Below are 15,123 nucleotides of genomic sequence, written 5' to 3'. Positions count from 1 at the left end.
CTATAACTTCCCTGCTAAAGATATCCAGATCCCTTTCCTTCACTGAAAGTCAGGTACATTTACTAGTCTCTCGTGTGGTACCACCTCCAGCTGGACACCAGACCTGCAAGCTGGTTGTTGTCTCTTGGAGCTCTCAGGCTGTGAAGTCCAAGCCGTTTGAATACCTTAATCTCTGAGCTTTACTCTGGAGGGGGTGGCCTGTCATTAATACTTGCTTTTTGTTGGGTCCTCTCCTTCTGTTCCCACATCTAGCAACATGGAGGCAGATACTTGTTCAGTTGTGAAGTCACGCCTAATGTTTAATTTTTAATCAACATAGGGCCCTGCTTCCCTTCTGTTCTCCCAGTCTCCTTCAAATACTACTAAAGACCCTCTTGTGGAGTATGAGAGTTTCCTCTGCAGGGTCTCAGCTGGGAACAACTCTCTGATTCTCCTTCTGCATCTTCTCCTCCAAGCCACAGCATCCTTTGCTGATTGGCTGCTTTTACTGCTGCTAACAGATTCCTTGTTCATTCTTGGTTATCATTCACCATAGTTACACAACTACTGAGACCTGGAGTCGCCTCTTGAAATATTTACACATTATTCAGGACACAAGTTTCAGACGGCTTTTTTACTGAGGGAACAAAAAATTCCATGGCACTCTGTTCCATGCCAATCCAGGTGACATCATTAACTAGCTTCTGTAATTTATTTCTCTAACTGCTGTCCTTGAAATTAAGAATCGTGATTGTAATGATTTTTAACCTTCTACTTCATGTAATTAAACTTTTATCACGCAATATAAAGTTATTTTCTGTAACCAGCTTGTATACAGTAATTTCCCCACATCTAGGAAATGATGTTAATGACCATCAACTCAGGCTAGCTGCCTTGGGTGTTCTAATTGAGCAAGCAGTGGCTAGTGGAAGTGGCTTCTGGTAGGAGCCACTAGCAAACTCTGAATTGTGTTACAGTCACAGGAAACTACCAAGCTGCTCCCCCATCTGTTGCTGTAGTGTGAAGAGGCATTAAGGAAAGAGAAACGACGTCTCAATGAATAAGAAATGAGTAGAGTTGAGGATCTTGCCTGTAATTTACAGAAAGTTGTGAAATGCTTTCTGGTGAAAATTGCCCTGTAACTGCAAACTTCATAACCCTAGAAACCAAACATATTTCACTACTTAGAAGTTACTTGGTGCTGGTTAGAACTACTTAGGCAGTTTGCTGGCATCAGGAATGACTGCGTGGTGTACTGTGTGGTGACTTTCTCTTTAAGAACTTCTCCAGAAGGGGAAATGGACTAACAAAGCCTCTGTTGGGGCCACAGGACCACAAGCCAGATATCTAGAGGAAGGGGAATTTGTGAGACTGCAGAACGACCACTCTGAATTCCTGTGACAGTGTCTTATTGACCTAAAGCAGTTAAAATGGAAAGTATTGGGGAGGGAGGATGGGGGTACGATACCCCCATGGCAGAACACGCAGAGGAGTTTGTGGTTATAGACTTAGCAGCTGGGAAAAGGCTTACTAGACCATTCTGCCTGGCTATGCATCACCTTATCCAGTCACCCGTGGCACTGAGCCCAGCAGCTTGTTTGTGATTCAACCCCCACTTCTGGGAAACACATGGTTTGATCTGAAATATTTGAATGATGGAGCTCCAAGAATTTAGGGACACTTAGGATTTCCCTTAGGAATCTGCTCCCATGGATGTTGAAATGATACACTTTGTATCAGTTTTTCATTAGTCTGATCATAACATCACATGCTGGTTCTCGTCCTGCTGTGCTGCTAGTACAGGATTCTGAGCAGTCCGTGTGTATTTTCCCATATCCTACTTGAACCTCCCAATACCTACCTTGAAGAACTAGTCAAATGAAGCCCTTTAAGTTTCCCTCTGGAGGGCACTTTCCCAGCCCTAGAGCAATCTGTGATTTTTTCCTGTGCCCTCTCCAATTTTCTCACTCGCTGGTCCAAGATCCTTGGCTGAAAAAGCATTAGTTCCTCCTGGCACAGTATCTGGGTAGGAATTCACGCCATTCTGCCTCTAGGACTCAAGACCATTTTCTAGCATATGGATTTCCAGGCAGAACGAACAGCTTCATTTCCTAAGCCTGCCCTGCTCCCTGCCCTCATGCTTGGCTTTCAAGGGCCATGCTTTCAAAGAGATCCAGGGCACTCAGGCCTCACGGTAAATCCTCGCTTTTCCAGCCTCTAAGCGGAGCTGAGGTTTTACCAGAGGGCCCTTGTGTTAACCTCAAAACAGAGATTACCCCCACCTAGACCCAGTTTCTGCAGAACTCCTGATAGTCAGCCATCCCAGCAGGACATTTCACAAGGGAAGGGAACTGTTTGGCTCTCAGACATCTCCAGAAGCTGAGCTCTGGAGCTTTGGTGCCCTGAGCATCTCTGGTGCTGCTTGTGTGGAAGCTAGCATGCCGAAAATAAAAGGTCTCTTTAACATGTAGCAGGTCAGGGTACTGCAGGGTCAAGGGAGATCCAGTGCACTCTTTCATCCCTGATCTTAATCATCATCCTCTTCAGAAACGAGTTGGCAAAGTAAGCTGAAGAAAAGGAAGTCAGTTTCACAAATGACGCCTGCAGAGTTGTGACACAGGAGAGGGGAGCTAAGAGCGCCGTCAGGAAGCCACACAGAAATCACGAGGCTCTGGCATATGCCAAACAGGCTTCCCCAAGGCAGTGCACCCCAGCACAGCCCAGCGCTTGCCCCCCGGGGTGCTGGGCTCCAGCCTGCCAGCACCCATCCTCCCCATGCCTCAGTGCCAGCTGCAGATTCACAGCCACAGGACGGAGGCTGCATCTTTCACAGAAAGGCACCGGGTCAGATGCAGAGGGATGCAGCACACAAACAAAAGAGATTTTAGTCATGGCTACCTGGCTTAATTTCCTGAGTCAGGCTTATAAAAAACTAACGGTCTTAAGTCCCATCAGCACATGCTAGCCTGGATGCTCTGCAGCCCGTGCCTGGGGGATAGGCCCTCCTGCATGTGGTGGCAAGCAGCAGAAGAGAAGGCAGGCAGGGACCTCAGAAGGGATCTGCAGCCACTAGCCAGGCTGACTGCAGCTACACACCCACAACTGCTGCACAACACTGCAAACATGAAAGAGCTATAGATCAAACAAGCCAAACAGCTCTGCCCAGCACAGTGATGCTGCCGGGCACAGCATGATCCCCGTCACAATGGGATGAAACTTTATTCATCTTGCTGGAATCGGGGGTGGAGAGAAGGGGGAGGTAAGCCTGCTCATCACAACCACAAAGCATTACTTTCTACGTGCAACCCAGTGTGGGCACCAGGGGTTTGGCCTGCACGCCGGTGGTCACTGCCCATGCACACATCAGCTGGAAACAGAGTCACCCTGGAAAAGGGCTGGGAAAGAGCTCCCTGGCAGCACCCCCTGGGCCAGCCTCGCCTCCTGTTGGGTTCTGTAACGCCACTTAAGGAGCCATCATAGACACTAATTTCTTAGAATACAAGCAGTATAGCCAAAATATGGTCTCTTGGGCTGAAAAGACCAGTGCCCTGCTCTGCAAACACCATGCTCTTGCTCACCTCCTCTTCAGATGGATTGAGACTTCATAAACCCCAGGCCAGACCTGGCCAAGGCTCTATGGCAGCCTTATACCACCATGGAAAGGTCCCAGATGTTTTTCTTTTCTGATTTTGGTCTGCTGCTAACTGCTGGCACATGACAGTGCTTCACCCTTCACCTGAAGTGATGCAGCCCTTTAGGAGACAGGAGAGCCCAGAGCCTTTGGTCCAGAGGGGCCTGCCCAAACCAGCTCCTGCAGCCTGCAGGCTGTGGCTGATGTCTGCTGGGAGCAGAGCAGACAGCCCAGCACCTCTGGGGTGAAGCCCTTGGGAAGCTGGCAGGAGTGCACAGCCAGACCATGCCTGCATCAGTTGCATGACACTGGGGCACTGTTTTAATTTAAAATGGATTAGGCTTTGTTTTCTTTTTCACACAATAACATTGCATGCATTGTTGGGCGATAAAACCCATAGATAACTATGCCAGCAGGGTGTTGGGGTGGACGTGCTCAGCAGCACAGTATGAGCTGACATGGTGAAGAGGCTGGGGAGGAGGGGAGGAAGCCTGGAAGCCTATAGAAATGTGCTGCTGCTGGCAAAGGCAGCAGCGGCTCCTGGGTTGGTCCTTGCATAACCTCTGAATAGCTCCTTCCTGAAAGAGGGCGGAGGGGCCCGCCACCCAGAATTTGGATGACAGCTGGAGCAGGAGATGGGGTACAAGGCAGTGGTGACGTGCATGACCTAGCCATGCCTTGTGTCACTCCTACTCACAGCCATGCGACACTAATGGCACTGATGACTCCTGGGAGGACACTGGGAAGAGGAGGTGAGGATGTCTCAATTCACAACAGCATCTATTAGTAAATGGCTGTTTTTCCCTAGCTGGGTCTGCCCTTCTCTGCCTGCCTTCCTCCTGATTTTGCTGAGCTTAGGCTCTGCATTTAGTGCTGGCATACACAGGAAGCATTGCCCGAACAAGGTGCTCTGGCAAAATCATTTTGTTTCCCAGGTTTCTTGGCAGGACCTTGGTATCACATGCACCAGGTTCCTTTGCTATCCTAATCCGTGCCTTTTGGCTGGCAGCAGTGCAAGGCAGAAGTGATGTTATGCAGCAGCACTGACCCTGAGCTGCAGGAAGCACTGCCAGAGTGCAGGGGCTTTGGGGTGTCCCAGGGCCACACAGCTCACTTTTGGGGTCATCTACCTATACCCCACTGTGGTGTTAGAGACCAGCCAACATTTCTGCCTCCTGCAGAATCAGAGAACTCCCTAACGAATCCTCCTACAGCCTCTTTAGCTCACCAAACCAGTATTATCAACAAAGCTGGCCCTTGCAGATCTCTGACCCAGTTGTGCCTGGATTTCCTTTTCAGTCACGTTGACTCCTGGCACATGCGATGCCTGAGGAAGCTGATGCTGCTGGCAAAATCCAGCAGGAGTGCTCCCAGGATGCTCATATAGCACCTGGGGACCTGACTCCATGCAGCTCACTGCGCAGTGTTCTCCCAGTACTTTCTTACCTGAAACCCTTAATAACCTCTTGTGGCTTTTTTTAACATCAGTTCTGCTGCCGACGTGCTCCAGACCAGGCATCCCTTGCTTCAAATGCTAACAGAAGGCACCAGGCTCCTCTGGGATCCTTTGTCAGTGCTGGAAGGACTGCATCTCCTTGCAGACAAGGACAACAGGAACTCCTGTGGACTTGGTGTGGGTTGGGGCCCACAGCATGCTGCAACATACTGTGCTAAGTGTAACCAATGCTGCTGCCCCAGGCAGGAATGCAAGATGGAGGGAATCAGGTGCAGCATGAGAAGACCCACAGCCTGCACAATGCTGGTGTCCATCTGCCCTGACCTGCCAGGAAAGTGGAAAAGCCCAAAACGGCAGGCTACAAGTCTGTGCAGACGCTGTAGCAATATGCTCCCAGGAGACAGAGGTGCCTGAGTGCATCAGCTGGTAGCCACAGCTGGTAGGAACACAGCTGCCCAGGGAGCAGAAGTAGGGCACAAGCTCTGCAGAGTGCAGACAAGAGCAGCCAGTTCCCACTGCTGCACAAGTGATGCCAGAACAGCCCAGAGCTACCGAGCCAGGGGACTGCCCCTCAGTGGGGAGGTGGCCCAGGGCACTTGGCATAGGCTGCTGCACCACCAAAGCCTCAGGTAGGCAGTCTGAGAAGACAAAAAAATGAGCTGGCATCAGCCACCTGTTAAGAGCAAAGCTGGCATGCACCCTGGGTCCTCCCGGGCCCTGGGAGGACGCCTTGCCTGATGTGGTGAGGAATGCACAAAAGTCTTCCCCTGGGCTTCTGAGAGGTTTGGCCAGGTGATCCTGTGGTCCTTTGTGGGATTAATACACCATGAACTGACAAGTCCTGTCCTGGTGACAGTTTAAATAGACCTTCTTGTTACGCAGAGACTCTTCTCTAGCAGGTATAATTACAGCAGGAATGCAGGGAGTACAGGTTTAGTTCTAGCAAATGCCGGTAATTCCCTTCTCCCACAATGAGTCTTCCAGCATTTTATTTGTCTGACACATCAGATCCCGTTTTCTTAGAGAGGAAGAGTTAGCAAAACACCAAAAACAAGTTAAGCGTCATTAAGGCAGGCGATCACACAGCTGAGACTTACTGCCCTAATTTATCCAGCTCCTCCTACAGAAGAGCATCTCAGTGCTATACCCACCCGTTGTTGCTGGTGGACACCTGCATCCAAGACTTGAAAGCAATGAAGACCCTTTGCATTTGATCTGGACTGACATTGTCCCTTCCAAGAAGCTCCAGACCTTTCAGCTCCCACCAGGACAGCAGAGGTAGGACTCTGCCAAGCCAAAGCCCATGCTACAAATTGAAACCTAAAGAGTTTCTTTGTGTCTCTTGGGCTGAAATGTACTGTTGCACTGGCACATACTTGCCATTACCTAACACACTGGGATCGCAGTCTGTTCCCTCTCACTCTCAGTATGGCATAACGGCAAAAAACCCAGCTGCCAAAGAAAAACCCTCTGCAAGCAGTAGATTCCCTGCTCCTACTCAAGTCCGGCTATCAACCATCTCCTGTGGCGGCACTCCATGCAGAGAGGGATACAGTTTACACAAAGGGGGCAAAGGAAGAGCAACTGGGCTGTTTGGGACTGGGGAAAGGCAGGGGGGGACTCATCCAAGTGCTCATTGCTCTTGTACACAGTATAACAAACCACTGTGAATGCAGTGGGAAGGTAAAATTGAAAAAAGATGTGAGTCACTGAAACTTTGAAAGAACACAGAACTACATGAGTGTTTTACATATGTACATATATGTGTACATATATGAGAAAAGGAAGCAGAAAGGCTCTGTAAAATACATCAAACTGGGGTTGGCCAGTGTGGGTGGCGTGCACCAGGTCTTAAGTACACAACCTGGGTAACCACAAAGTCATCTGCACACACTGCAGAGAAGCCTAGGCCATTTACTACTGACTGCAGACCAGCCTCTTTCTTAAACTGTATCTTCTACAGAGGATAAAAACCTGTCTGAGAAAACCTGGAGTCAGCAACCCCCAGGCAAACAAGGAGGAAGCCCCACCGCAGCGTCAGGAGCCCCGTGCCCCGGGCGAGCTGCCTGCCAGCCCGGCAGCCCCGGCGGTGCTGCTTTCCTTGCTCTGCTGCCCGCTGCCAGGCTAATGCCAGGGGACAGCCGTGGGGCCCATCCAGCGCTCAGCCCAGCGGAGACCCAGCCCTGGCCTCTCGCTCTTGCTGCCGCAGAACCACGAGGGGATAACAGGATCAAAAGAGCAGTAACGAGCTCTGGGAACTTGTCAGACAAATGTGTTTTTAACTGAATCCCAAATGAGCTGCTGAAGGGGAGCATTAGTTCTGTCACGTGGAGCACATGATTTTGGAATTCGTTAAGCCTTTCATGCAGGGTTAGCGCCGCCGTCCCCTGCCCCAGCCGTTAGCCATCTGGCTGTAAAGTGGCCAAGTTCCCTTCACCCCAGAACCGGGGGAATGGCCTGGGTTTGCAGCAGGTCACTGGCACTACAAAGCCAGAGTGTGCATGCAGTAGACCGGCTGATGGCACCGATACTGAGAAGAAATGCCACCTCTTTTGGAGCCCTTGATACAAACGTGCCCCTCATGTCCTGAAAGGCTTCTTCAGAGAAATCAGATGCTCCTAGAGAAGCTTCCTTTCTTCTTTCTCTAGTACAGGTTGCAGAGGAATGAAAAACTGATTTATGGAAAAGTGGAAATAGAGCTAAAAGGCCTGTGTCTAGATACTGAAAACCAGAACAGAAGCACCTCAGTTTGGATGAAAACAGAACAGAACAGTAACTGAAAGCCAAAGGCAAATATTACTGAGTGTTGTTGGCTATGGCACAGGGTCATGTTTTGCAGCACTATCTCAAATACAAAGTCCCCTCCGAAACTCAACTCTCCCTTGTTTGAGGACAGTTTGTAAATTAACCATTCTGTGAAGATGCAGAGGTGGCTCCATCCTTAGCCAAGACATAGTAAACACCTTTATAGTTTGCTTTCCAGGCTAGAAAAAGCTCAGCCGCTTTTTCACAGGAGCTGAAGCAAATATCTATGTAATTCAATCTCAAAACACTGGGGACTGGATTGTGCACCAGACACTGGTGCAGCTCTGTGCAGAGGCCGTGTGCTGCCCCAGGCTCCTGGCTGATGCAGGCAGCATGATGCAGAGCTGGCATGGGGCTGGAGCAGCAGCCATGCTAACCGCTCCCAGCGGCCGGCTTTGCCATGAGGAAGAGCAGTGTGCACATAAAAACAGCTCTGCAGGTAACAGCTGGTGTCAGGCCTAGTAGACCTGGGTCAGGGATGACCATGCTGGATGCAGTCTGGATTCTGCAGAAGCGTTTCTGTGTCGTTGCACTGGCACATACTTGCCATTACCTAACGCACTGGGATCGCAGTCTGCTCCCCCTCACTCTTGGTATGGTGTAATGGCAAACTCACAGGCATGCAAATACATAAATTATCTCTTACAGCCTTAAAATAGTGATAATTGCCTACTCCTAAATGGGATCTGAGTGGTGTCATGGCCTTAGCTCCTCCAGGCATCCACCATACTGTCCTTGGGCTGTGCAGAGCCCCTGTGGTACCTGCCACTCTCCCCCTGCTCTCCTCCCAGCACAGTGTACGCAGCAGGGTGAGGCTGGCACAGCTGCGGCTGTGTGGTTACTGTCATTCCAGTCCAGACAATATTTGGGTGAGATGATGCCTTTGGCAGAGCCCCAGCAGCTGTGCTGATGCCCACTGCACCAGCCACAGCAGGGCTCAGTTGCTGGCAGACACCTCCAAGGCACAAAAGCTGCAGGAGAGATCCTTTGAAGTGTTCTCCCAGGTCTCCTGACACTGTGAAGTGGTTTTAATTCTTAATTGTTCAACATCCTAATTTGCCAAATGTTTTTGCTTGACTGGAAGCCAAGCACAGCTTTGGGAACAAAATCTGTGTTTTACCAGGGCTTCCCCTGGCTGTTAACTGTCAGGATTTGTGATGTTAAGAGCTGACCCCAGAAATGACAAGCTTGATACACAGACCAAAATGCAAGCTGAAAACCCTCCAGCCTGGCCTGCCCTGCCCAGAGTGGCTGTGAGCCTCAGAAACCCTGTGCTTCCTCCAGGGAACCTGCTGCAAACGTGCCCCTGTAGTCAGCAGCAAGCCAAAACGCGGTAAGAGTGGGGTCAGTAACTGGCCAGAGCCTCATCCAAGTGTGAATGTACTGTAGAAGGGGCTGAAGACTGGCCACAGCTTTGCTGCTGGGCTCAGGTCCACAGTGCTGCTCTGGGCTTTAGTCCTGCACCTCCTTTGGATGCTTCACGTCCTGACTTCCTCCAAAGTGACTCTAAAGGAGCTCAAGGTGAAACTGGTGAAAACTTAAGAAGTGTGTAAGCTCTTGTGTAAAGTTGGCTGTGAGTGATAGAATGGTGGTTAATCTAGTGGGTTTTCAAGGAACTCCAAATTCTGAAGAACCAAATTAACATGCAAAAGGATAAATGAGACACAGGGGAAGAGATGACACATTTTTTGTCATATCTCAAAACCTCATTGTCCACAAACACAGAGAACTAGTTAAGGATGTGAAGGTTGGGGGCAGCCTTGGCTGCAGTGACCATGAGATGGTGGAGTCCAGGATCCTGCATGGAGGAAGCAGGGCAACGATTAGGACTGCAAGCCTGGACCTCAGGAGACCTAACTTGGCTTCTTCAAGGACCTACTTGGAGAAATCCCATGGGTTAGGGCTCTAGAAGGTCAGGGATCCAAGAGAGCTGGCTAATATTCAAACATCACTTCCTTCAAGCTCAACATAAGTACACCCCCAAGAGTAAGGAAACAAGCAAAGGGGGCAGGAGACCTGCATGGAAGAGCATGGAGCTTCTGGCACAACTCAAAGAGAAGAAGGAAGTTTAAGGGATGTGGAAAAAGGGACAGGCCACTTGGGAGGAATATAGGAATGCTGTCAGGACATGCAGGGAGACAATGAGGAAGGCTAAGGTCCATTTGGAGTTAAGTCTGGTGAGGGATGCCAGGGACAAGAAGGACTTCTTCAAGTATATCAGGAGGAGAAGGATGACCCAGCGAAAATGTGGGCCCACTGCTGAATGAGGTGGGTGTCCTGGTGATGAAGGATACAGAGAAGGCGGAGTTACTGAACGCTGCCTTTCCTTCAGTCTTTACTTCCAAGGCCGGCCCTCCGGTTTCCCAGACCCTGGACGACCCAAGAGAAGAAGTCTGGAGAAAGGAAGAAAGAAAAGTCAAGGAGGATCACGTTAGAGATCACTTGAGCAAACTTGACACCCACAGATCTGTAGGTCCTGATGGGATGCACCCCCAAGTGCTGAGGGAGCTGGTAGATGTTATTGCCAAGCCACTCCCCACCATCTTTGAAAGGCCATGGAGGACAGGAGAGGTGCCTGAGGACAGAAGGAAAACCAGGGCCACTCCAGCCTTCAAAAAGGGCAAGAAGGAGGATCCAGGAAACTACAGGGGGTCATCCTTGCCTCCATCCCTGGAAAGGTGATGGAACAGCTCATCCTGGTGGTCATCTCAAAGCCTGTGCAGGAAAAGGGGTCATCAGGAAGTCAACACAGATCCACCACGGGGAAATCATGCCTGACCAACCCGATAGCCTTCTCTGATGGAATGACTGGCTGGGTAGATGAGGAGAGAGTGGTGGTGGATGTTGTCTGCCTTGATCTCAGCAAGGCTTTTGACACTGTCTCCCATAAGATCCTGACACATAAGCTCAGGCAGTGTGGACTAGATGAGTGGACAGTGAGGTGGATCGAGAGCTGGCGGAACAGCAGGGCTCAGGGGTTGTGATCAGCGGCGCAGAGTCCAGCTGGAGGCCTGTAGCTCGCGGTGCTCCCAGGTGTCGGTGCTGGGTCCGGTCCCATTCAACTCATTCACCATTGACCTGGACGAAGGGACTGAGTGCACCCTCAGCAAGTTTGCTGATGATGCAGAACTGGGAGGAGCGGCTGACACACCAGGAGGCTGCGCTGCCGTTCAGAGAGACCTGGACGGGCTGGAGAGTCGGGCAGAGGAACCTCATGAAGTTCAACAGGGGCAAGTGGAGGGTCCTGCCCCTGGGGAGGGACAGCCCCAGGCACCAGCACAGGCTGGGGTGACCTGCTGGGGGGCAGCTCTGCGGAGAAGGACCTGGGAGTGCTGCTGGGCGGCCAGTTGCCCACGGGCCAGCTGTGTGCCCCGGTGGGCAGCCAGTTGCCCGTGGGCCAGCTGTGTGCCCCGGTGGCCAAGCAGGCCAGTGGGACCCTGGGGGGCATGAGGAGGAGCGGGGCCAGCAGGTCGAGGGGGGATCCTCCCCCTCTGCTCTGCCCTGGTGAGGTCCCACCTGCAGTGCTGTGCCCAGTGCTGGGCTCCCCAGTTCAGGGGGGACTGGGAACTGCTGGGGAGGGTCCGGTGGGGGCTGCAAAGACCATCAGGGGACTGGAGCATCTGCCTGGTGAGGAAAGGCTGAGGGAGCTGGGCCTCTTTAGCCTGGGAAGGCTGAGAGGGGATCTTACCAATGTCTACAAGTATCTTAAGGACAAATGTCCAGAGGACGGGGCCAGGCTCTTCTCAGTGGTGCCCAGCGACAGGACAAGGGGCATTGGGCACAAACTGCAGCACAGGAAGCTCCATCTGAATCTGGGGAAGAACTTCTTCACCTTGAGGGTGACAGAGCCCTGGAACACGCTGCCCAGAGAGGTTGTGGCATCTCCTGCTCTGGAGACATTCAAAACCCGCCTGGATGCGACTCTGTGCAACCTGCTCTATGAGACCCTGCTTTAGCAGGGGGTTGGGCTAGATGATCTCCAGAGGTGCCTTCCAACCCTGGTGATGCTGTGGTGCTTTGAGAGCAATTGATGTATATAAAATCATGTGCAGTGACTGAGGTGTTTTAGAAACGATTACTTGTGATGTTTTATAGTATAGAAAGAAGGGCATACTGATTAAATAATGACACATCAGTACTTCTTCATTATGCATCTTAAGTCTGAGGAATTAATTGCCTAGAGTTGCTATTGAGGTAAAATAATCTAGAATGGATCAAAAGCAATCAGATGCTTTTATGGAAGAGCAACCTAGCAAGGCTTGCTAGACAGAAGGACATTTTGGTCAGAATAAGATTAAAGTGAATATTGCTTGAGACATGTAGCAGAGGCAGCATAGCATTATGCCTACACTGGTCTTCAATCTGCTGTAAGCACACCCCACTGGCCACCTTCATGGCCAGGATCCTGTGCTGGTTTGACCCCTACGTCTCACACAGTAGTTTCTGTGGTCTTATGATGCACCAGGAGGAGCAAATTGATAAGCAAAGCCCTGGTCAAGTAGACTGTCCTAAATGTTGCTGCAAAGCAATGGCACACCAGGCAAGTATTCGGTGTGGACAACAAAGTTAACTAGGAGATAGGAAAGACCATATCTCAGAGATGCTGTTGCGACACTCCACAGTCACTTGACATAGGCTGGAGTGAGGCTAAGAGCAGTGTAGAGAGCCTTGTCTGGGCTGAGGTCCAAATAGGTCTTTAAAACACCTGTGGAGAAGGAAACATGTCAATATACACCATAGCATTGCCCCAGAAGAAAGTAAGCATGAGGGCTGCCAGTTTTGTGAAAAGAGATTAAGAGCCATACTAGCCCTTGGATCACAGGTTCATTTTCCTAAACCTTGTCTACATCAAAGATGATGGCCAAACTGAGGAGAGGAAAAAGCAGAGCCAGAAGACAGGGGAACAAGAAGGGTTGAGAAGGGAGGGCAAGAGGAACAAAAATTTCTGTTTTAGCTAGCTTGATAGGGAGCTGCTGATCAGATACCTCAATGGCCAAAGGCAAGCCACAGCTTTAGTTTGGATGGAATAAGACTGATCTGGACTATGTTTTAGCCTAGAAGTGATGAGCTAAAATGTTTGCAGCCGAGATTGTTCAGGTGTAAAGCATGGAGGGAGACAAAAAAGGGACACAAAACCCTTCTGCAAAAACAGGGAAGCAGCTTAGGGAAGCCTTCTAAAGGATACACTGAACCACCAGTTTTAGGGATGGAGGTGATGGTAGGGAGTGACTAGAACGTCACAGATTATGAAATAAAAGCTCAGAAGTCCCTCTAGAACTTCCAGTTCTTGCTCCTGTGGATTGCAGATCCTTCTCTCTGCTCTTCCTACCTTCCTGGGTGCCAGCTCTGCCCAGCTTCCCATGCCTGGGCTTCTCTTCCTGGCCTTCCTCTCTGAGCTGAGCTGAAGTCCCATGTGGCATGAAATGCAGTGCTCAGAGGACCTGTGGGCTGCCTGGTCCTCTTCTGGGTACTGCCCCAGCTCATGCAACCTGATACAGCTTGGTATTTACCTTTTATGTGAGTACATCCCATTCAGTTCATCACATGCCAGCTGAACTATAACATGATATAACATGAATGGCCTTCCCCCTTTGGCTTATGCAGTTTGCTCTTTGCTTTTTCTAAGACTTAACTTTCTGAGTGCCACAAGGCAAGCTGCTGCTGTAAGAGATGAGATCAGGCTGCTCATGTAGCTCCTCCTCTTCAATGGAGATCATCTTCAGGGGGAAGATGAAATAAATCCTTAGCATAATTCATGCTCTCACTCAGAGCTGAAGCTCCAGTGCCTGACTTTGGCCATGAGCTGGAAGCATGAAGGCAAAGACCACGCTAGAGGTGTCAAATCTGCATTTTATTCTTCAGCAGCTTATTGTATTCCCAGCTTTTCTCTCAGCTTTCCCCCACTGCTGGCACATATTTCTCCCCACGACAGCCCACCACTAGCCAGACTGCTCTCCAGAAGCTTGGCTAGACCTTGCATATAGGCAGAGCATTGAGTAATTGCTAATGCTCCTGCAAACCAGAGACTTGCAGAAATCACGCCAATGCCTCCAGTGCTGCAGCACCCAGGAGGTACTGGAGGCAGCTGCTGGGGGAAAGCTCTTCAACACCTTCCCTACTTCAGCATTATCTTATGTCAGGCTGCAGGAGTGAACAGTGTTTTGCAGTTTACACCATACTCTGTGGCACAGGAACTAGGAAAGAGTTACAGAGAGCTCCACTACTGAAATGCATTTCTCATATGTGTCTCAGTTCTGTGCATTAGTGAGTTCCTAGAAATGTTTTGGCCATGAAGTGGCTCTATGCGCTACCCAGAGGGGCACACTTTCTAGCTGCCCAATGGTGGAGAAAGCAAAGAGAACATTGGCACAGAGGCCAAGGCTGTCCAGCAAAACGCCCCTGGGTTTAGCCAGGAAGACTCTGCAAGAGCAGCCTTTGGCTGCCTGTACTGGTTCTGTCCTGAGCAGCCTCAAAGCAGCTGCCAGAACCCAGCACAAGGAAGAGAAAAGGTGTGTTAATGCTGCAAGGCAGCGCTGGGGAGAGCCAGGACGCCAGGCTGAAACAGCCACTGCTCCCCTGTCTGGTCTCCAGCAGTGCTGCCTTGTGATCCAGTGCAGCTCAGCACTACGCCCCTGAGAACACAGGGGAGGGCAGAGAAATAGCCCCAGGTTAAAGGCGCTGCTAAGACACGGCCACAAGCATCCTGTATCACATTTTAAGCTTCTCTGACCACAGCACTAGCCTTTGCAACCTGGACTCGGCTGCACTCATGCCTTCCAGAGATCGGTGAAGTGGGGTAGGCAGCATGGCTGTCCTCCGTTGCAGACGGAGCTGCCAGAGAAGCACTGAACCAAAGGGAGCTCAGCACAGGCTGCAGAAGGGAGGGCTCACCAACGGCATACACAGGGACGTGAGGCTGGCATGGGAGGAGAGCGCAGAAGAATGGCTGCAGAAGCATGGCTTTAGAATCTCTGAAGATCTGCACAATCCAGGCCTGGTATTAGAATAGGCCTGTAATCAGAATTGTGCTGAAGTTGCTGTGCTGAAGTTAACAAGAAGGTAGCCTTGAGCTATTCTTCAATCCTGAGACCAAGTAATTATGTTGTGCCAACAGGCCGTGGCTGTAACAAGCTGCAGCTGCTGGGAAAGCAGGTGCAGGGCCAAGAAAGATGGGGACCCGTATGGGAAAATAGGGAGTAACAAACTACAAGGCTGAAGCACAGCAACTCAATTAGCTACATGGATAGAAGGC

The sequence above is a fragment of the Falco rusticolus genome, chromosome Z (assembly GCF_015220075.1).
Source record: "Falco rusticolus isolate bFalRus1 chromosome Z, bFalRus1.pri, whole genome shotgun sequence".
Taxonomy (NCBI): domain Eukaryota; kingdom Metazoa; phylum Chordata; class Aves; order Falconiformes; family Falconidae; genus Falco; species Falco rusticolus.
This window is presented reverse-complemented; position numbering follows the sequence as displayed.